Below are 21,713 nucleotides of genomic sequence, written 5' to 3'. Positions count from 1 at the left end.
GAGGGAGACTCCATCTTAGTGTAAAATAAATAAATAAATAAAAATAATAAATAAAAAAATATGCTATTCGATTGTTAACTAAATAAATAGTTTTTGGGTACTATTTTGTGTCCAAAAACATTCCTGGATGTTTAATGGTGAGCAAAATGATGTGAGCTTTCTCTCCTCTCAATGAGTTCACACTATCACACTATAGTTTATTAGGGAACAAACAAATAAATAAATAATCTCATAAGAGAATGTAGAAAATAAAATTGAGAAATGAGCCAGGAAGGAATGAAAAATTTAACAAAATAATCTGAACAAGACTGAGTCTAGAGAGAAACATTTCTGAAGTAACGCTTGAACACGGTCTAGAGCATAAACGTGAGTAGGGTAATACAGATGGACAGAAGTTAACTGGGCCAAAAGAACTGGTCACACATACTTGACCTGACTCCTTCCCATCTCTCAAGTTAATCTCAAAACATGCTTTTACTTGCTCTTTAAGAAAAAAGTCTTGACTGACAGACTCAACAAAGGAAGAGGGAGAAAACGGTTTTGAAATAGAACTAATAACGTAAGTTAGGATCATGAAGGTACTTGTAAGTCATCCTTACTAAATTTTAGAAGCCACAGAATAATTTTTTGAACAATGTGAGTTTGGTGAGAATGAGATTTGCTTTCTTGAGAAGATCACTCTGCATGTATCATAGAGCAGATAACTGATGATGTATAATGTAATTGGAAGTTCTCAAAATATACTTGTGTGACTAAATGTAATGTCTCTTGAATTAAGGAAACACACATAACAAATGCATATCTATATAATACCACACATAGACGCATACATTCACATGATACCCAAAATACACACAGCACAGCTACATGCATTAATAAATTTATAATATATATATATAATGTAAGAATGTCAGACGAGCTCAACTTCTAAAAGCTTTGTGAACTTTTTATTAAACTACTGAAAAAAAGATTGTAAAACTCAAGACAGATATACATAGGTACATGTATGTTTTCTAGCCTTTTCAGGTTGATAATTTCAAGGTTCCCAAACTAGTCTCTAACCAGTATAACATGTGACTGGATACGCTAAACTCTATTTCCATTTTTTCCTATCGCTTTCCATGTGACCCACTTGCTAATTGTCTCTTACGAGGTGATCATCAGGTCAAATGTGAAACTTTCACTCAGGAAATGATGCACTAGGAAAAAGTGTCTGAGGCCCATGTTCTTTCATTTGCTTGAAGCTCATCAGAAACTTGAATTCAAACAAAATGCCACTTATTTTCTAAAAATATATATTCCTTAGTAAAATTCTTGACACTACATGTATTGGTACAATGAAGATGACTTTTTTCCTTAGGAAATTAGTATTGAGAACTAATCTGATTCTGGATTAAAAACAATAGCAGTAAACATAACAACAACAAAAATTAGACAGTGGCTTTTCATTTCATTCAGTCTTGAGGCATGATTAAAATTGGCTGTGGCTGTGTTAATGTATAGCCCATCCTTTTTCTTTAGAATAGGCTTGAATGTATTTTTCCCACTTTGGCTACTTATGCTGGAGCAATAATATTCCATGAGAAACGTTGAGCTCTGGACTAAAGAACTTTTAATCATGATTAAAGAAGCCATAGATAAGACACAAAATTAGCAAGCTATCATTAGCTTTGTAATTGAGAGACTATAGACCTTCTTCTAGCTCCTGATCTGCTAATCTGCTTACACATCAGGACTATTTTTTAAAAGTGTCCTTAGTGTATTATAAAATGTATTAACAGAATTACCTATTTTTCATGGAGTTATTTTTTTTGTTTGTTTAATATATGACCCCTTTGATTCCTGACATTTGAGTCTTACAGAGTCAATAACTATTCTATTAGTATCCTTATAGACTGATATACTTATAGACTCAATATGTATTCTATTAGTATTCTAATTAGTATTTTAATACTAAGACTTAGAGTACATATTAGAATACTAATTAGAATTAGTATTATACTAATTTTTGTGTCCAAAAATATTTGTATTATACTAATTCTAATTAGTATTATAATACTTATTCTATTAATATTCTATTTATCGCAGTGTATTTTAAGTGTTCAAAAATATCTTTTGAATTCAGTTGGACATATCACTGATAAATAATTAATTTTATCTGATTTAAAAATACGTTTCGGCTGGCGGCAGTGGCTCACACTTGTAATCCCAGCACTTTGGGAGGCTGAGGCGGGTGGATCACCTGAGGTCAGGAGTTTGAGACAAGCCTGACCAATAAGGTGAAACCTGGTCCCTACTTAAAAAAAAAAAAAAAAAAAATTAGCCAGGCGTGGTGGTGTGCACCTGTAACCCCAACTACTCTGGAGGCTGAGGCAGGAGAATCCCTTGAACTCAGGAGGCGGAGGTTGCGGTGAGTCGATTTCGCACCATTGCACTCCAACCTGGGCAAAAACAGTGAAACTACGTCTCAAAATAAATAAATAAATAAATGTTTCTAAGTCTCTGTTAAAACCATGTATGTTTATTTGAATAGGTACAGATAAATGTGTTTATTTTCACCATATATTATGGCATGAGAGGAAGCATTTGGATGGCATGAAAGACATATGTTTCTTTTATTCTTCAGCTTAAGACTTAGAAACGACCAGTTGTTTAGTGTTCCCCACAGGGTTTTTAGAATTTCACAAAGAAGACATACAAATGACCAACAGATATATGAAATGTGTTTAATATCAATAATCATCAGGGAAATGCAAACCAAAATCACAATGCTATATCATCTTATACCTGTTAGGTCAGATATTATTGTTATTATTATTGTGATATGGTCTTGCTCTGTTGTCCAGGCTGAAGTGCAGTGATGCAATCTTGGCTTACTGAAAACTCTGCCTCTCAGTTTCAAGTGATCCTTCTACCTCAGACTTCTGAGTAACTAGCACTACAGTTGCACACCATCACGTCTGGCTAATTTTTGAATTTTTTGTAGAGATGGTGTGAAAGTTAATATTGAGTATCAGTCAACTTGATTGGATTGAAGAGTGCAAAGTATTGTTTCTGGGTGTGTGTGTGAAAGTGTTGCCAAAGGAGATTAATATTTGAGTCAGTGGACTGGGAAAGGCAGACCCAGCCTTAACCTGGGTGGGCATCATCCAATCAGCTGCCAGTGTGGTTAGGATAAAAGCAGGAAGAGCAATGTGCTGAGCCTTCTGTTCTCCGTCTTTCCTCCATCCTGGATGCTTTCTGTCCTTGAACATTGGACTCCAAGTTCGTTAGCTATTTTTATTTTGGGCCTACACCAGTGGTTTGCCAGGGACTCTCAGATGTTCAAGCACAGGTTGAAGGCTGAACTGCTAGCTTCCTTACTTTTGAGATTTTGGGACTCGGACTGGCTTCTTTGCTCCTCAGCTTCCAGACGGTCTATTGTGGGACTTCACCTTGTGCTTGTAAGTCAATTCTCCTAATAAACTACCCTTCATGTATTTATCTATCCTATTAGTTCCGTCCCTTTAGAGAACCCTGACTAATACAGATGGGGTGTCACCTTGCTGCACAGTCTGGTCTTAAACTCCTGGGTTCAAGTGAGCCTCCCAAAGTGCTGGGATTATAGGTATGAGCCACAGCGTCTGGCCTAGGTCAGCTATTATGAAAAAGATAAGAAATAACAAGTTCTGGTAAGGATGTGGAGGAAAAGGAATCCTTGCACACTATTGGTGGGAATAAAATTGGTAGAGCCGTTATGAAAAGCAGTATGAAAATTCCTCAAAAAATTAAAAATAGAACCATCATATGACCCAGAAATCCATTTTCTCAGTGTATACCCAAAGAAAATTAAATCAGCACCTCATAGAAGTAACTGCATTCCCATGTTCATTGCAGTGTTATTCAAAATAGTCAAGATATGAAAACAACTTAAGGGTTCATTGATGAATTTATGGATAAAAAATTGTAACATATATATAAAAGTGAAATATTATTCAGTCTTAATAGGGAATAAAATACTTTCCCTGTGACAATGTGGAATAATATTGTATACAGGAAGTGTGATGTGAGTGTGGATTTTGGAAGCTCTTACCCAAGCGCACGCGCACACACACACACACACACACAAGCACCTATGGAGGTGATAAATATGCTAATTTGCTTGAGAGCAGTGATTTCTTTACTATGTATGTGTATAACCAAACGTCATGTGGTATGCCTTAAATACAAACAATAAAAATACATTTTTTTTTTAAATTTATTATTATTATACTTTAAGTTGTAGGGTACATGTGCATAACGTGCAGGTTTGTTACATATGTATACTTGTGCCATGTTGGTGTGCTGCACCCATCAACTCATCATTTACATCAGGTATAACTCCCAATGCAATCCCTCCCCCCTCCCCCCTCCCCATGATAGGCCCCTGTGTGTGATGTTCCCCTTCCTGAGTCCAAGTGATCTTATTGTTCAGTTCCCACCTATGAGTGAGAACATGCGGTGTTTGGTTTTCTGTTCTTGTGATAGTTTGCTAAGAATGATGGTTTCCAGCTGCATCCATGTCCCTACAAGGGACGCAAACTCATCCTTTTTTATGGCTGCATAGTATTCCATGGTGTATATGTGCCACATTTTCTTAATCCAATCTGTCACTGATGGACATTTGGGTTGATTCCAAGTCTTTGCTATTGTGAATAGTGCTGCAATAAATATACGTGTGCATGTGTCTTTATAGCAGCATAATTTATAATCCTTTGGGTATATACATTTTTAAAAGGGATAAAAATCCATTAGGGCTTCCCCATGCTTTAATTGGTCCCCAATGTTGAAGTATTTTAAACCTTAGCCATTAATCATGTAAGTCTACAACTTTTATTAGCTACATTCCTGCTATCAGTTCAAATATATTTTTCAGCAAAAATAGAAACCACCACCAAAAGCAAAGCAGATTCTATCCATACATAGTATAGAGGAACTTTTTGGATAGAGGCTTTTGATGACTATTCACTAACCCGGTTTAAATGAACAATTTTTCAAGATGACAATAGAGATGTTAAATATAATTAATCTTTCAGGTTATGCTGAATGTTTCACTTGAAAAGGGGAAAAGTAATTGATGTGGGAATGAGTAGCAAACTATACTGGAAAACATGATCAAAGATTATGAAAATGGAGTTTATTCTCTGGCATGCTGCTCTCAGTTATATTCACTGAGTTGTCCATTAGTTTATATTCTAGGACATAATTTTTATTTGCAATTTTTCATTAGACATTTTCTGCACCCATTTTGTTATATTTCAAAGACAGTGTTTGTTGTTGCTGCCATTAAGAGTATCATAGAATGAAACCTTATTACTTTGAAATGCAAAACACAGGAAATAGGAGACTTTGAATCAATCGCTTCAGGACTATTTAAATATGTTGTTAAAATATTAAAATATATTTATTTAAGAGTTAAAGCAGGTGTTTCAAATTCCACTGTTTACATTGACAAGTTTAATAAAGCTTTACTGAATAAAATTTATTTTTCTATTTATTCTAAAATCTTCATTCTTCAAAAGTTTGTCTGTATATTTTATTCTTTCTCTTTGTCTCTTGACTAATAAACTTTTACTTTACTAAGGGTCTTTGAAATATGTCTAGCAACCACTATTTTTAGTAGTATCCTATTTGTCATATGCATGCAATGATTGTTATTGTATTAGAGAAAACATATATTTTACTGTTTCTATAAAGATTCAGTTTCTGAAACTAAAGAAAGTTATAAAAGTATGTGACTTTCTATTAGTTTACATACGTTAGTGTGTTTTATGCAATTATACTAATACAAATAATGCAAAAAGAACAATTTTCTATAACTGCAAATAATCTACATACCTATCTTTCTTATTTTTTCTTTCTTTTCTTTTTTTCTTATTTCTTCTAGCAAAGCGTTTTTGTAGCCAAACTTACTATAGGTATGTCTATTTTCTTATATGAATTTACTTAAAATTAGCATAAAGTCAAAGAAAACAACAACATGAAAACTTGTGTGGCTATGCAGGAAACCCAAAAATTTTCTGCCAACACTGTATACTTTTATTACAAAGGTAGAATTTTTTCCCCAACTCAGGCAACTACAAAATATTTAGATATAGAGTTTCATAAATTGACAAGATTTCATCTGATGGCAGCTGTCTAATTATTATATTTTTCCTCATTAAGAATATTGAATTTTAAATTTCTCAAATGTTAGGAAAAATATTGACTCCAGTTTTGCAAAACGTTTGTACAGTTTTTTTGGATTACACCTTCAGAACAGATTAAGCAATATATAATATACTTATGTCCTAGATTAACACAAATAAAATAATTTTGAACCTGGATTCTAAGTTTATAAGATATTCAACAATATTGATATTTCAAAAAGTGTCAGCTGAGCTGTAAGCTTCAGTTTCAGACAAATAAAAAATCCAGGGGACCCAGGATTCATTTAAAATCCTGGCTAAATGTCCACATCAGAAAGCTAGAAAGATCTCAAATCAACACCCTAACATCACAATTAAAAGAGCTAGAGAACCAAGAACAAACAAATCCAAAAGCTAGCAGAGGACAAGAAATAACTAAGATTAGTGCAGACTGAAGGACATAAGAAAATCTTCCAAAATATCAATGAATCCAGGAGCCGTTTTTTTTGAAAAAATTAACAAAATAGATAGACTGCAAGCTAGACTAATAAAGAAGAAAAAGAGAAGAATAAAAAAGACACAATACAAAAATCTTGAAGGGGATATTATGAATTACCCCACAGAAATACAAACTGCTGTCAGAGAATATTATAAACACCTCTACTCAAATAAACTAGAAAATCTAGAAGAAATGGATAAATTTCTGGACACATACACCCTCCCAAGACTAAATCAGAAAGAAGTCGAATCTATGAATAGACCAAAAACAAGTTATGAAATCAAGGCAGTAATTAATGGCCTACCAACCAAGAAAAGCCCAGGACCAGATGGATTCACAGCCGAATTCTACCAGAGGTACAAAGAGGAGCTGGTACCATTCCTTCTGAAATGATTCCAAACAATTTAAAAGGAGAGACTCCTTCCTAACTCATTTTATGAGACCAAAATCATCCTGATACCAAAACCTGGAAGAGAACAACAAAAAAAGAAAACTTCAGGCCAATATCCTTGATGAACATTGATGCGGAAATCCTGAATAAAATACTGGCAAAATTAATCCAGCAGCACACCAACAAGCTTATCCATCACGATCAAGTTGGCTTCATCCCGGGAATGCAAGACTGGTTCAACATACACATATCAATAAATATAACCCATCACATAAACAGAATCAATGAAAAAAACCACATGATTATTTCAATAGATGCAAAAACTCCTTCAATAAAATTCAACGTGCTTTCATGTTAAAATCTCTTAATAAACTAGGTATTGATGAAACATATCTCAAAATAATAAAAACTATTTATGACAAACACACAGCAAATATCATACTGAATGGGCAAAAACTGGAAGGATTCCTTTGGAAAACGGGCACAAGACAAGAATGCCTTATCTTATTGCCCCTATTTAACATAGTATTGGAAGCTCTGGCCAGGGCAATCAGGCAACAGAAAGAAAGAAAGGTATTCAAATAGGAAGAGAGGAAGTCCAATTGTCTCTGTTTGCAGATGACATTATTCTATATTTAGAAAACCCCATTGTCTCAGCCTCAAAACTCCTCAAGCTGATAAGCAACTTCAGCAAAGTCTCAGGATACAAAATCAATGTACGAAAATCACAAGCATTCCTATACACCAACAATAGACAAGCAGGGAGCCAAGTCATAAATGAACTCCCATTCACAGTAGCTACCAAGAGAATAAAATACCTAGGAATACAGCTAACAAGGAATGTGAAGGACCTCTTCAAGGAGAACTACAAACCACTGCTCAAGAATATAAGAGAGGACAGGCCGGGCACGGTGGCTCACGCCTGTAATCCCAGCACTTTGGGAGTCCACGGCAGGTGGATCATGAGGTCAAGAGATTGAGACCATCCTGGCCAACATAATGAAACCCCTTCTCTACTAAAAAAAAAAATACGAAAATTGGCCAGATGCAGTGGCTCACACTTGTAATCCCAGCACTTTGGGAGGCTGAGGTGGGTGGATCCTGAGGTCAGGAGTTTGAGACCAGCCTGGCCAAGACGGTGAAACCCCATCTTTACTAAAAATACAAAAATAAGCCAGGCACGGTGGTGAGTGCCTGTAATCCCAACTACTCAGGAGGCTGAGGCAGGAGAATTGCTTGAACCCAGGAGGTGGAGGTTGCAGTGAGCTGAGATCGTGCCACTGAACTCCAGCCTGGGCAACAAGAGTGAGACTCTATCTTTAAAAAAAAAAAAAAAAATCAGCTGGGCATGGTGGTGCACAGCTGTAGTCCCAGCTACTCGGGGGGCTGAGGCTGAAGAATCGCTTGGAACCTGGGAGTAGAGGTTGCAGTGAGCCAAGATCAGCCACCACACTCCAGCCTGGTGATAGAGTGAGACCTTGTCAAGAAAGAAAGAAATGAAGAGAGAGAGAGAGAGAGAAAGAGAAGAGAGGGGAGGGAGGGGGGGGGGAGGGAGGGAGGGAGGGAAGGAAGGAAGGAAGGAAGGAAGGAAGGAAGGAAGGAAGGAAGGAAGGAAGGAAGGAAGGAAGGAAGGAAATAAGAAAAGGCCACAAACAAATGGAAAAACATTTCATTCTCATGGTTAAGAAGCATCAATATCATTAAGATAGTCATACTGCCCAAAGTAATTTATAGATTTAATGCTATTCCCATCAAACTACCATTGACATACCTCACAAAAGTAGAAAAACTACTTTACATTTCATATGGAACAAAAAAGAGCCCGTATAGCCAAGACGATCCTAAGCAAAAAGAACAAAGTTGGAGGCATCACACTAGCTGACTTCAAACTATGCTATAAGAATACAATAACCAAAACAGCATGGTACTGGTACCAAAACAGACATACAGACTGATGGAACATAATAGAGTCCTCAGAAATAACACCATACATCTACAACCATCTGATCTTTCATAAACTGGACAAAAACAAGTAATGGGGAAAGGATTACCCATTTAATAAATGGTGCTGGGAAAACTAGCTAGTCATATGTGGAAAACTGAAACTGGACCCCTTCCTCATATCTTATACAAAAATTAACTCAAGATAGATTAAATACTTAAATGTAAAACCCCAAACCATTAAAACCCTAGAAGAAAACCTAGGCAATACTATTCAGGACATAAGCATAGGTAAAGACTTCATGACTAAAACACCAAAAGCAATTGCAACCAAAGCCACAATTAACAAACTGGATCTAATTAAACTAAAGGGCTTCTGCACAGCAAAAGAAACTATCATCACAGTGAAGAGGCAATCTACAGAATGGGAGAAAATGTTTGCAATCTGTCCATTTCACAAAGGTGTAATATCCAGAATCTACAAAGAACTTAAACAAATTTACAAGAAAAAAACAACCCCATCAAAATTGGGCAAAGTATATGAGCAGACACTTCTCAAAAGTAGACATTTATGTGGCCAACAAACATATGAAAAAATGCTCAACATCACTAATCATTAGAAAAATGCAAATCAAAACCACAATGAGATACCATCTCATGCCAGTCAGAATGGTGATTATTAAAAAGTCAAGAAACAACAGATGCTGGACAGGATGTGGAGAAATAGAAATGCTTTTATACTGTTGGTGGGAATGTAAATTAGTTCAACCATTTGGGAGACAGTATGGCTATTCCTCCAGGATTGAGAACCAGAAATATCATTTGACCCAGCAATTCCATTACTGGGTATATACCCAAAGGAATATAAATCATTCTACTATAAAGACACATCCACTTGTATGTTTGTTGCAGCACTATTTACAGTAGCAAAGACATGCAACCAATTCAAACGCCCATCAGTGACAGACTGGATAAAGAAAATGTGGTACATACTCACCATGGAATACTATGCAGCATAAAAAAATAATGAGATCATGTCCTTTGCAGGGACATGGATGAAGCTGGAAGCCATCATCATCAGCAAACAACACAGAAACAGAATACCGAATACCACATGTTCTCACTCATAAGTGGGAGTTGAACAATGAGAACACATGGACACAGGGAGGGGAACAACACAAAAAAAGTACAAACATGTACCTCCTTATACATTTTCTTACAAATATTTTACATAAATATAGCAAAGTTTTCCTTCCCATTTTTTATGCTTTCATTGTTTATATATTTCCTTATTCCTGGATTAAATATGCAAATTTTATCATCTAAAAATGATTTTATACATCCATTGAGCTATTTTTATCCTTTTTTTCCTGAGCCTTGTTAGTTTATTTCCTGATTAAAAATAATTTCTTCTTTCTCTAACCAAAAACTAGAAATTTCAGTTCTGGGTTTATTCATCCAGTATATTTTTATGCATATTCATTTTTCAGTAAAAGGGACAATGATACTGATATTATTTTAGCTTGTTAACTTACACATATTATAAACTGATTTCTACACCATAAAATATATAATTTTGAGGAGTTCATATGTTTAGTGAATAACAATAATAGTTTCTAAGGGTAAAATCAAATGGAAATAATCTAAATGTACTATGACATAATACCTTTTGTATGTAAAACCTTTAAGTATATTTAAAACTTTATTTCTTTAGAAAAAAAGCAGGATTTTAAAGTTAACAGCTGGCCATTTTTTGATGTCACAAGTTGTATAAAAATTTGGCAATTTTAAAAATCACAAAGTGATATTTAGAAATATAAAAAATCCTTGAAACAATACCATCTTTAATATCATTGATATATAAATGAGATATTTGCAAAATTGTTGGAATTCTTTTTTGTAATGTCTGTTATATGGGGAAATATTTGTGCTTATTCTTCAGATTAATCCTTGATATTCTGTAGTAAGCATTGTTGCATGTCCAGTAATATTTTTGGTTCTTACTGTTGACTATGTATTTCTAAAACTATTCTCAATATTGGGGCTGAGCTGAGTTTAATGAGAAATTATAAGGAGTTTTGTTTCAAATTTTCAGAGATGGGTAGAAAATAGTGGCACTCTTCAAAATTGTTAAAATTTTGTTTTTCCTGGTCACGGATAAACATAAACAAAAGAAAAAGTTGTCTTGCATTTATAAGGAGAAGGCAGAAGTAACAAGAAACTAGAATGTAGAGATTCACAACCTTAATACATAATTGCTATAATTGTTATTTTGAGTCCACTGGTGTTTTATGTTTTTGAACACAGCCTGACATTGACTGTGATGGTGAGCCCCTTTTTGACTATAATGATTTCAAATGTTAACAGTAAACGACAGCACTGTACCCACTTTCCTAAGTCATCTGATAAAATTGAGTGCTGGGTCATGAGTTCTATTAAATACACCTTATGTATTTCTCAGAATAAAAATAGTCATTTGTTTATTAATTCATTGTTTAAATACTCATTATAAATCTAAGTTACACCAGTAAGCTTCCTAGGAACTGATGACCTAGCAGTGAATGTGTCAGATAATCTCTCTCATGGATCTTACAATAAAGAAGTTAAAGGAGTGGGGAAAGAGAGGATAAGCAAAAAATATGTAAACCTTATGTCAGTGGTAAAAATTTCTGTGTAGAGGGGAATTAGGATAAGGGCAATAACAGTACAGTTGGAGGAGTTGAGGATGTTGTTTGGGTAGTCAGACGGAACTTCTCTGATAAAATGACCTCTGAGAAGAGAACTAAAGAACAGGAGGGGGAAAGGCATAGCTTTGGAGGAAGGTTGGCAGTATAGATATCAACTGCAAAAGACCAAAGTCAGATCCTGACTTCTGTTTTCTTTTTCTTTTTTTTTTTTTTTTTTTTTTTTTTGAGACAAGAGTTTCGCTCTTATTGCCCAACCTGGAGTGCAATGCCACGATCTTGGCTCACTGCAACCTCCGCCTCCCTGAGCTTGAGCTCCTGCCTCAGCCTCCCCAGTAGCTGGGACTACAGGCATGTGCCACCACGTCCAGCTAATTTTTTGTATTTTTAGTAGAGATGGGGTTTATCCATGTTGGTCAGGCTGGTCTCAAACTCCTGACCTCAGGTAATCTGCCTTCCTCGGCCTCCCAAAGTGCTGGGATTACAGGCGTGAGCCACTGTACCCAGTGACTTCTGTTTTCCAAACAATAAGAGGTCAAGGGAGAATGGAGTGAATGAGAAGTACAGAGAAAGAAGTGAGTTCAGAGTTACAGTGGGAAAATGTGGGGGCAGACTTTTCTGGGACTTCTAAACATCTTGAAAACTGCTTTCTAATTTGAAAAAAAAAAAAAAAGACGGACAGTCATTGAAAGATTTTGAGCAAGAAACGACATGATATGAAATTTTGAAAATTTTTAAAAACTAATATTAGACTAAAATGTTAAGAGACAACTGTAGGACACAGTATTAATTTCAGTTTTTTAATGCTGCTATAACAAATTACCGCAAATTCAGTAGCTTACAACATGTTTCTCATTTTACAGTTCTGCATAACTGTAAAATTTAACACCAGTTTCACTGGGCTAATATCAAGATGTTGTTAGAATGCACTTTTTTTTTTTTTTTTTTTTTTTTTTCTGGAAGTTCTAGGGAAGATTGTATTTTGCTAACTTGCCTTTTCCGGGTTCAAGAGACTGCTCACATTTCTTTTTTCACGGACTCTTGCCCCCATCTTCAAATCAGGTAATGTTGGCCCAACTCTTTCTCAAATTGCCATCTTTCTCATCTTATTTTACCTCTTCCTTGTTTACTTTTAAGGTACCTTGTGATTCCATTGGGTTCACCGCTGAAAGATCCTACTATATGTTAAGGTCAGCTAATTATAAACCTCGATTTCACCTACTATCTTAATTCTCCTTTGCCAAGTAATCTAAAAGGTTCATAGACTCTGGGATTTAGGATGTGAAGTTATTTGGGGGCGGCATTGTTTTATCTCTCACAGACGGAATAAATATCGCAACAGAGACTGGCAAGAAGGCTATTGAAATAGTGTACAGAAAGATAATGGTGACTGACAGGGTGAAAATGAGGGAGAGGAAGAGAAGTGATTGGATTCTGGAAACATTTTGAAAGTATAAGAGGTCATTTCCTGATGCACTGTCTGAGTTTGTGTGTATGTGCGTGTTACTTATTAAAGAGGGAAACAGAAAACTTTTTTTTGTTTGTTTTTGAGATGGAGTCTGGCTCTGTCACCCAGGCTGGCGTGCAGTGGCGCATCTCAGCTCACTGCAAACTCCGCCTCCCAGGTTCATGCCATTCTCCTTCCTTAGCCTCCCAAGTAGCTGGGACTACAGGCGCCCACTACCACCCCTGGCTAATTTTTTTGTATTTTTAGTAGAAATGGGGTTTCACCATGTTAGCCAGGATGGTCTCAATCTCCTGACCTCATGATCCGCCCGCTTCGGCCTCCCAAAGTGCTGGGATTATAGGTGTGAACCACCGTTCCTGGCCACTATTTTTTGATAAACTAATTTTAGGATGCCTATTAGACAACAAAACAGAGATGTGGACTAATCAGTGGGCATGCAAATCCAGAGATCAGAAGTTAAAGGATTCATATATTAATTATTAATCTGATAGCTAATATGGTTTGTTTGTGTCCCCCAAATATCATCTTGAATTACAGTCCCTGTAATCCTCACATGTCACAGGAGGGACCTGGTGGGAGGTAACTGAATCATGCGGGTGGTTTCCCCCATGCTATTTCTCATATTAGTAACTTCTCATAAGATCTGATCGTTTTATAAGGGGCTTCCCCCTTTGCTTGGCTCTCATTCTCCTTCCTGCCACCCTGTGAAGAAGAACATGTTTGCTTCCCCTTCTGCCATGATTGTAAGTTTCTTGAGGTCTCCCCAGCCATGCTGAATTGTGAGTCCATTAAACCTCTTTTCTTTATAAATTACCCAGTCTTGGGTATGTTCTTATAGCAGTGTGAGAACAAATTAATACAATAAATTGGCATTGCAGAGAGTGGGGTGCTGCTATATGGATACCTGAAAATTTGGAAGTGACTTTGGAACTGGGTAACAGGCATAGGTTGAAACAGTTTGGAGGACTCAGAAGAATACATGAAATTGTGGGAAAGGTTGGAACTTCCTACAGACTTGTAGAATGGCTTTGACCAAAATGCTGATGGTGATGTGGACAACCAAGTTCAGGCTGAGGTGTCTCAAATGGAGATGAGGAACCTGTTGGGAACTGAAGTAAAGGACACCCTTGCAAAGGGACTGGCAGCATTTCAGCTCTGCCCTACTGATCTGTGGAACTTTGAACTTGAGAGAAATGATTTAGGGTATTTGGCAGAATAAATTTCTAAGTGGCAAAGCATGCAAGAGGAAGCAGACAGAGCATGAAAATTTGAAAATTAACAGTCTGTCATCGTGATAGAAAAAAACACACACATTTTCTGTGGAGAAATTCAAGCCTGCTGCAGAAATTTGCATAAGTAACAGGAAGCCAAATGTTAATCACCAAGACAATGGGGAAAATGTCTCCAGGGCATGTCAGAGGCCTTCACAGCAGCCCCTCCCATTACAGGCTGGGAGGCCTAGGAGGGAAAAATTGTTTTCTGGGCTGGGCCCAGGGCCCTACTGCCCTGTGCAGCCTCAGGACATGGTGCCCTACATTCCAGCTGCTTCAGCTTCAGCTTTGGCTAAAAAGGGCCAATATACAGCTTGGGTCATTGCTTCAGAGGGTGTAAGCCCAAAGTCTTGATGACTTACATGTAGTGGATTAGGCCTGTGGCTACACAGAAGTCAAGAATTAAGGTTGGAGAACTCTGTCTAGATTTTAGAGGATGTATGTAAATGCCTGGTAAAAGCTTGCTTCAGGGGCAGACCCTTAAGGAGAACCTCTGCTAGGGTGGTACAAAAGGGAAATGTGGGTTTAAAGCCCCCACTCACAGTCCCAAATGGGGCACTGCTAATGGAGCTGTAAGAAGGTAGCTACTATCCTCCAGACCCCAGAATGGTAGATCTACCCACAGCTTACACTGTGCACTTGGAAAAGCTGCAGACACCCAAAGCCAGTCCATGAGAGCAGTTGGAAATGGGGCAGTGCTGTGCAAACCCACAGGGGAAGAGTCACCCAAGGCTGTGGGAGCCCATCTCTTGCATCAGAATGACCTGGATGTGAGACATGGAGCCAAAGGAGATCATTTTGGAACTTTAAGGTTTAAAGCCTGCCCTATTGGATTTTAGACTTGCAAGGGGCCTATAGCCTCTTTGTTTTGGCCATTTTCTTCTATTGGTAAAGGGATATTTACCCAATGCCTGTACCTCCATTGTATCTAGGAAGTAATAAACTCGCTTTTGATTTTACAGGCTCATAGGCAGAAGGGATGTGCCTTGTCTCAGGTGAGACTTACGACTTGGACATTTGAGTTAATGCTGGAATAATTTAAGACTTTGAGGGACTGTTGGAAAGGCATGATTGTGTTATAAAATGGGAGAATAGGAGATTTGGGAGGGGCCAGAAGTGAAATAATATGGTTTGGCTGTGTCCTCACCCAAGTCTCTTCGAATGGTAGTTCCCATAATCCCCATGTGTTGTGAAAGGGACCCCGTGGGGTGGAATTGAATCATGAGGCAGTTTCCCCATGCTATTCTCGTAATAGTGAGTAAGTACTTATGAGATCTGATGGTTTTATGCGGGGCTTCCCCCTTTGCTAAGCTCATTCTCCTCTTTCTTGCTGCCCTGTGAAGAAGAATGTGCTTATTTCCTCTTCCATGATGATTTTAAATTTCCTGAAACCTCCCTAGCCATGCTAAACTGTGAGTCCATTAAACCACTTTACTTTATAAATTACCAAGTCTCAGGTTTGGTCCGTAGCAGTGTGAGAACAAACTAATACAATAGCCTTTAAATAATGAGACATGATGAGAACATCTGAGAAGTATGTATTGATTATAACGGGGAATTTGTTCAAGGTCAGAGCCTTGGAGCACTCCAACATTCATTGAGAAGAAAAATGAGGAGAAACATGAAAGGAAAATAACTTGAAAATTCACAACCAGTGAGGTGGGAGGAAGACCAATATATTGGTGTCACAAAGACCAAACAGAGTGTTTTAGGAACAGTCTTTTAGTTAAATATTGCTAATAGTCATGAGGAGAACTGATAAATCACAATGGATATTGCAATTTGAAGGTCATCACTACTTTGACAAGAACTGTTTCTATAATGAAATAGTAGGCTCTAAAGTCTAAATGAACTGGATTCAGAAGAGAATTGGATGAGGGAAAGTGAAGACAACATGCATAAAGACTCTTCTAAAAACTTCCATTACTATGAGAAAGGGATGGATGAAATACAGGCAGGAAACTAATGAGCTATCAAAAATTTTCAAACTTGCCCCTTTTTTCTTTGTTTCTATTGTGAAATATATTTCTAAAAGAAGTTATCTGATATATTTTAATACCAAATAACAAACATAACCATAACACCACCACATCCAGCTAATTTTTGTATTTTTAGTAAAGATGGGGTTTCACCATGTTGGCCAGGCTGGTCTCAAACTCCTGACCTTAAGTGATCTGCTCACCTCGGCCTCCCAAAGTGCTGGGATTACAGGCATGAGCCATCATGCACAGCCTCTCTTCTTCTTTCTTTATCTAGTTTTATTCGTCTTTTTGTATATCTGAAATATGTTTTATTTATGTTTAAACTTTATTAAAATAAAGTCATGCTGTACGAAATCTTTTGATGATTTCTTTATTTCATATTATATTGCAAAAATTCGTCTGGATTGTTGCTTGTACCTGAAGGTACTTATTTTAAATGTGAAATTATATTTTATCACGAGACTATACCTAATTTTTAAAATTGTTCTGTGGATGGAAATTTTGGGCATTTCTGAACATAGAAATGGATCCTTCTGCTGTTAAAGCTTGAAACTTACATTTGTTTTATCTGAGTTTCTTCCTCTGAAAACAACCTTCAGGCCTCTCACAGAAAGTATCAAAGAACTGAAACCAGATCACCATGCCAGATGCCAGACCCCTCATTCACCATGATTGCTTCCTTGCCCCTCCCAAGTTCATGTTTTCTTACACATTGTTACATTTCTTACCTGCTATGTAAATCCCTGGTTTTAGTCAGAGAGATGGATTTGAGACTGAGCTCCCATCTCAGCTGCAGAACTCAAAGCCCTCTTCCTTGGCAATACTTGTCGTCTCAGTGATTGGCTTTCTGTGCAGTGAGCAGTAAAACCTAGACCAAACCCCTAGTGTTTCAGTAACATTTATAGGTATCTGTTATTGTTAACATTATTTCTGACCTTCTTGTACAAGTCTCCCATTGTCCTGTGTAAGAGTTTTCCTTGAACGTATTCCTAGGAGTGGAATTGCTGTGCTATGGGTTATGTGATTGGTCAATTGCAGGAAATAATAAAACTGATCTAACCAATTTACTTCTCTGTCTGCAATGTATAAGTTCCTGTCAATTTATACATTTTTCAATAATTTTTAAGCCTTTTAGTTATTTTCTGTGTCAATAGCAGACTTGTCTCCAAGAAGGAATGGAGACTGATGGCCTTAATACTATTATGGACTGAGCTGTTTTGAGACTGGATTGAAGTTTCATTAACGGTTAGTCTCCCTCTGGCTCAAACTTGTTTAGAGGGAAGAATACCCCCATGGCTTTCAAGTGAGATCTTGGTGTTTCAAGAGGTCCTCTTCCCTTGGTAGGGAACTCTAATATGTATTCCTCAGCACTGGAAGATGAACAATAACACTCATTCTCATTTATAGAGGTCTTCAATTTAGCTTTGTTAACCATTTGTTATATGTGGCTTCAGGATTTCATAAATTGGATAAATATCGTTTTGCAAATTTAATGGAAACCATGTAGTCAAGGCCCATTAAGTTTTTGATCTTGTTTTCTCTGTGTTAAGCAACTACACAAAACTCTGCTGTTTCTCTTTCTCCAGCAGCATCCCTGAGCAAAAGGGGCGCCTCTGTGTCACAAATCTGCAAATGACACCCAAATAACACTAGGTGAAAATATTAGCTATTTTATTTCTGTTTTCTAGGTCCCTGTGGTCCCCATTGCTTCTGTAGTTCTTCAATGCCACTGAAATTGGTTTTCACATTTTCTGGCTTTTATAACTGTTTAGACCTTTTGCAAACAACTAAATCCAACACAGACTAGGAAATCTCCTTTTAATTTTAAGGTTTATTATGCTAATTTTACATTATGTTCTGTGATTTTAATATCCAATATATATATTTTTGTCCTTTGTAAGGTGTTTGCTCTTCACAAATATCACATACTTTGGTCTGTGAACTCATTTTCTTCCAGTAGAGTGTCAGCTTTTGTCAGCCATATTTATCAGGAAATGTTTGACATTTGTGTCATCCCATAAAGTGCATGATGGATAAACTGCAGGAAAAGATCTATAGTAATAAGTCTTTGAGCTTCATAAAAATACTGAACATTCCTTATCTGACTAAACTAATCTAGCCAGGGAGATTTTGAATGAAGAGACATTTCTTAGATTGTAATTAACCATCCCTGGGAGTTTAGACCTTCAGAATAAGTAAGCATCTGCCTGTGGTAACTAAATCTCCACTTGCTTTCTTGGTTTCTGATAATTGTCCTTAGTGAACCTGGACCATGCATAATTTAGAGAATAGTACACACACTGTCTTTCTCATGGCAATGTCAAAGACTAGGATGAATAAAGGAGGAACAACAGTTACAACATCAAAAACAAAAACAAAATTCACAGATCTTATCTTCCCCTTACATAGCTGTTCAAAATTGTCTCTGACTATATTGCTCTAGGGTTTTCTCACATTTTCTTTATTTTTTCTTAACTGCAATTCCTCAGAGAACCACCTTGATGGAGATGGAGAGAGATGGCAGCTGTACTAGTTTGGAGTTCTAGTAAGATCCTTTTTAGTTCACTATTTGATTTATGCTGAATATGATGCTCCTGAGATTCATTCTTGTAGATGAGAGAGTTGTATTTGTTTTCTTTTCCTCCTGTAAGATATTCCAACGTATGACTTTAACAATAAGTGTTTCTACAGTCTCCCGATTGATGAAATGTTTGTTTTCTTCCTCCTTTTAAAAAATATACTTCAATTTGGGAGGCCGAGGCAGGCGGATCACGAGGTCAGCAGAAGGAGACCATCCTGGCTAACACAGTGAAACCCCATCTCTACTAAAAAAAAATACAAAAAATCAGCCAGGCATGGTGGCTGGCATCTGTAGTCCCAGCTACTTGGGAGGCTGAGGCAGAAGAATGGCATGAACCCAGGAGTTGGAACTTGCAGTGAGCCGAGATAGCGCCACTGCACTCCAGCCTGGGTGAAACAGCGAGACTGCGTCTCAAAAAAAAAAAAAAAAAAAAAAAAAATACTGCAATGGACAATCTTATGTTTCTATTTTGGTGCACGTGTCTATGTTCAGGCATTTCATAAGTTATCTAGAACTGGAAGAGCTAATCTATGGTATGCATGTAATCAACTTTACTTGGCACTGGAAACTTGTATTTCCTGGCATCTGTAGCAGTTAACATCTTGCCCATGCTATGTGTGCAGAAAATTTCCTCTTCTCCATATTCTTGCAGATATTTGGGGGTTGATTTCAATTTTCAGCTCATTAACTCATTACTTGACATTATCTCATTATGATTTGATTTTGTACTTCCTAGTTAATAAGAAGTTTGATCATCATGATATCTGTGTATTACCCGATGTATTTATTTTTCTGAAAAGAGCCTGATCATTTAATTTGACTGTTTTATTTTTGGATTATGTGTGTGACTCTTAACAATTTGTGGGATTTTTAAGTATATTTTTATGGTGATTCTATTTTTTAAATTTTTTGTTACTTTCAATTTTGAGGGCACATAGGAGATACCCGAATATATGGGGTACATGCAATTTTTTGGTGCAGTCATGCAATGTGAAATAATTGTATTACGGAGAATGCGGTATCCATCTCCTCAAGCATTTATCCTTTGTGTTACAAACTGATATGGTTTGGCTCTGTGTCTCCACTCAAATCTCTCCTTGAATTGTAATAACTCCTATGTGTCAAGGGCAGGACCAGGTGGAGGTAATTGAATCATGGGGGTAGTTTCCCCCATGCTGGTCTCGTGCTAGTGAATGAGTTCTCATGAGATTCGATGTTGTTATAAGGGGTTTTTCCTGGAACTTTGTGTGGCACTTCTCTTTCCTGCCACCAGGTGAAGAAGGATGTATTTTTCCCCTTCCGCTATGATTTTAAGTTTCCCAAGGCCTCCTCCGCTGAGTCAATTAAACCTCTTTTCTTTATAAATTACCCAGTCTTTGGCAGTTCCTTATAGCAGCATGCTAATACACAACTAATAAACAATCCAGTTACACTCTTTAAGTTATTTTAAAATACAATTAAGTTATTATTTACTATAATCACCCTGTTGTGCTGTCAAATAATAGGGCTTATACATTCTTCTATTTTTTTTTTTGTACTCATTAACCATCCCTACCTCCCCTTCTAGCACCTACTACCCTTTGTAGCCTCCAGCAACCATTCTTCTGCTCTCTATAGAGCATGAGTTCAATTATTTTGAGTTTAGATCCCACAAATGACTGAGGACATGTGATGTTTGTCTTTCTGTGTCTTGATTCTTTCCCTTAATATAATGACCTCCAGGTAATCCATACTATTGCAAATGACTGAATATCATCATTTTTGTGGTAGAATAGTACCCCCATTGTGTGTGTGTATCACATTTTCAGTATCCATTCAACTATTGATTGACACCTGGGTTGCTTTCAAAACTTCACTATTTTGAACAGTATTGTAATAAATAGGAGTGCAGACACCTCTTTGATACACTGATTCTCTTTCTTTTGTGAATATACCTAGCAGTGACATCCCTGGATCCTCTAATAGCTCTAATTTTTTTTTTTTTTTTGGTTGGGGGGAACCTCCAAACTGTTCTTCATAATGGTTGTATGAATTTACATTTTCATCATCAGTGTTTGAGGGCTTGTTATTGCCTGTCTTTTTGATATAAGCCATTTTAACTAGGGTGTGATGATATCTCCTTGTGGTTTTGATTTGCATACCCGTGATGATAAATGATGTTGAGCACCTTTTCATATGCCTATTTTCCACTGATATGTCTTCTTTTGAGAAATGTCTATTCAAATATTTCACCCATTTTTGATCAGATTATTATGTATTTTTTTCCAATAGAGTTGTTTCTTATCCTTGTATATTCCAGTTACTACTAATCCCTTACCAGATTTGTTTGCAAATATTTTCTCCCAGTCTGTGGTATGATGAAAGTTCTTGAAGAGTCTTATCCTCTGCAAATATCTCTCCTGATGGGCCCCCTTATTCTTCATTCTTTTCTGGTATCTGTCAATGAAATAAAATTTTTTGGAGTCACTTCCAAGATGGCCAAATAGGAACAGCTCTGGTCTACAGCTACCAGCAAGATTGACACAGATGATGGGTGATTTCTACATTTCCAACTGAGGTACCTGGTTCATCTCATTGGGACTGGTTAGACAATGGGTGCACCATATGGAAGGCAAGCTGAAGCAGGGAGGGGTGTCACTTCACCCAGGAAGCACAAGAAGTCAGTATATTTCCCTTTCCTAGCCAAGGGAAGCTGTGAGTGACTGTATCTGGAGGACTGGTACACTTCTGTCCAAATATTGCATTTTTCC

At 36.9% G+C, this 21,713-nt stretch overlaps 1 long non-coding RNA gene across 1 annotated transcript in view; it reads right to left on the bottom strand.

The window, feature by feature from the left end:
- LOC105484298 (uncharacterized) overlaps positions 1-21,468 on the bottom strand; it is a 193,159-nt gene extending 171,691 nt beyond the window's left edge. The window contains exon 1 of the long non-coding RNA XR_011610351.1: positions 21,281-21,468. This is a non-coding gene — a long non-coding RNA (uncharacterized lncRNA). The remainder of the gene's footprint in view (positions 1-21,280) is intronic.
- Positions 21,469-21,713: the final 245 nt, after the last annotated feature.

Source organism: Macaca nemestrina, chromosome 12 (assembly GCF_043159975.1).
Source record: "Macaca nemestrina isolate mMacNem1 chromosome 12, mMacNem.hap1, whole genome shotgun sequence".
In the NCBI taxonomy this organism is placed as follows: Eukaryota; Metazoa; Chordata; class Mammalia; order Primates; family Cercopithecidae; genus Macaca; species Macaca nemestrina.
This window is presented reverse-complemented; position numbering and strand designations above follow the sequence as displayed.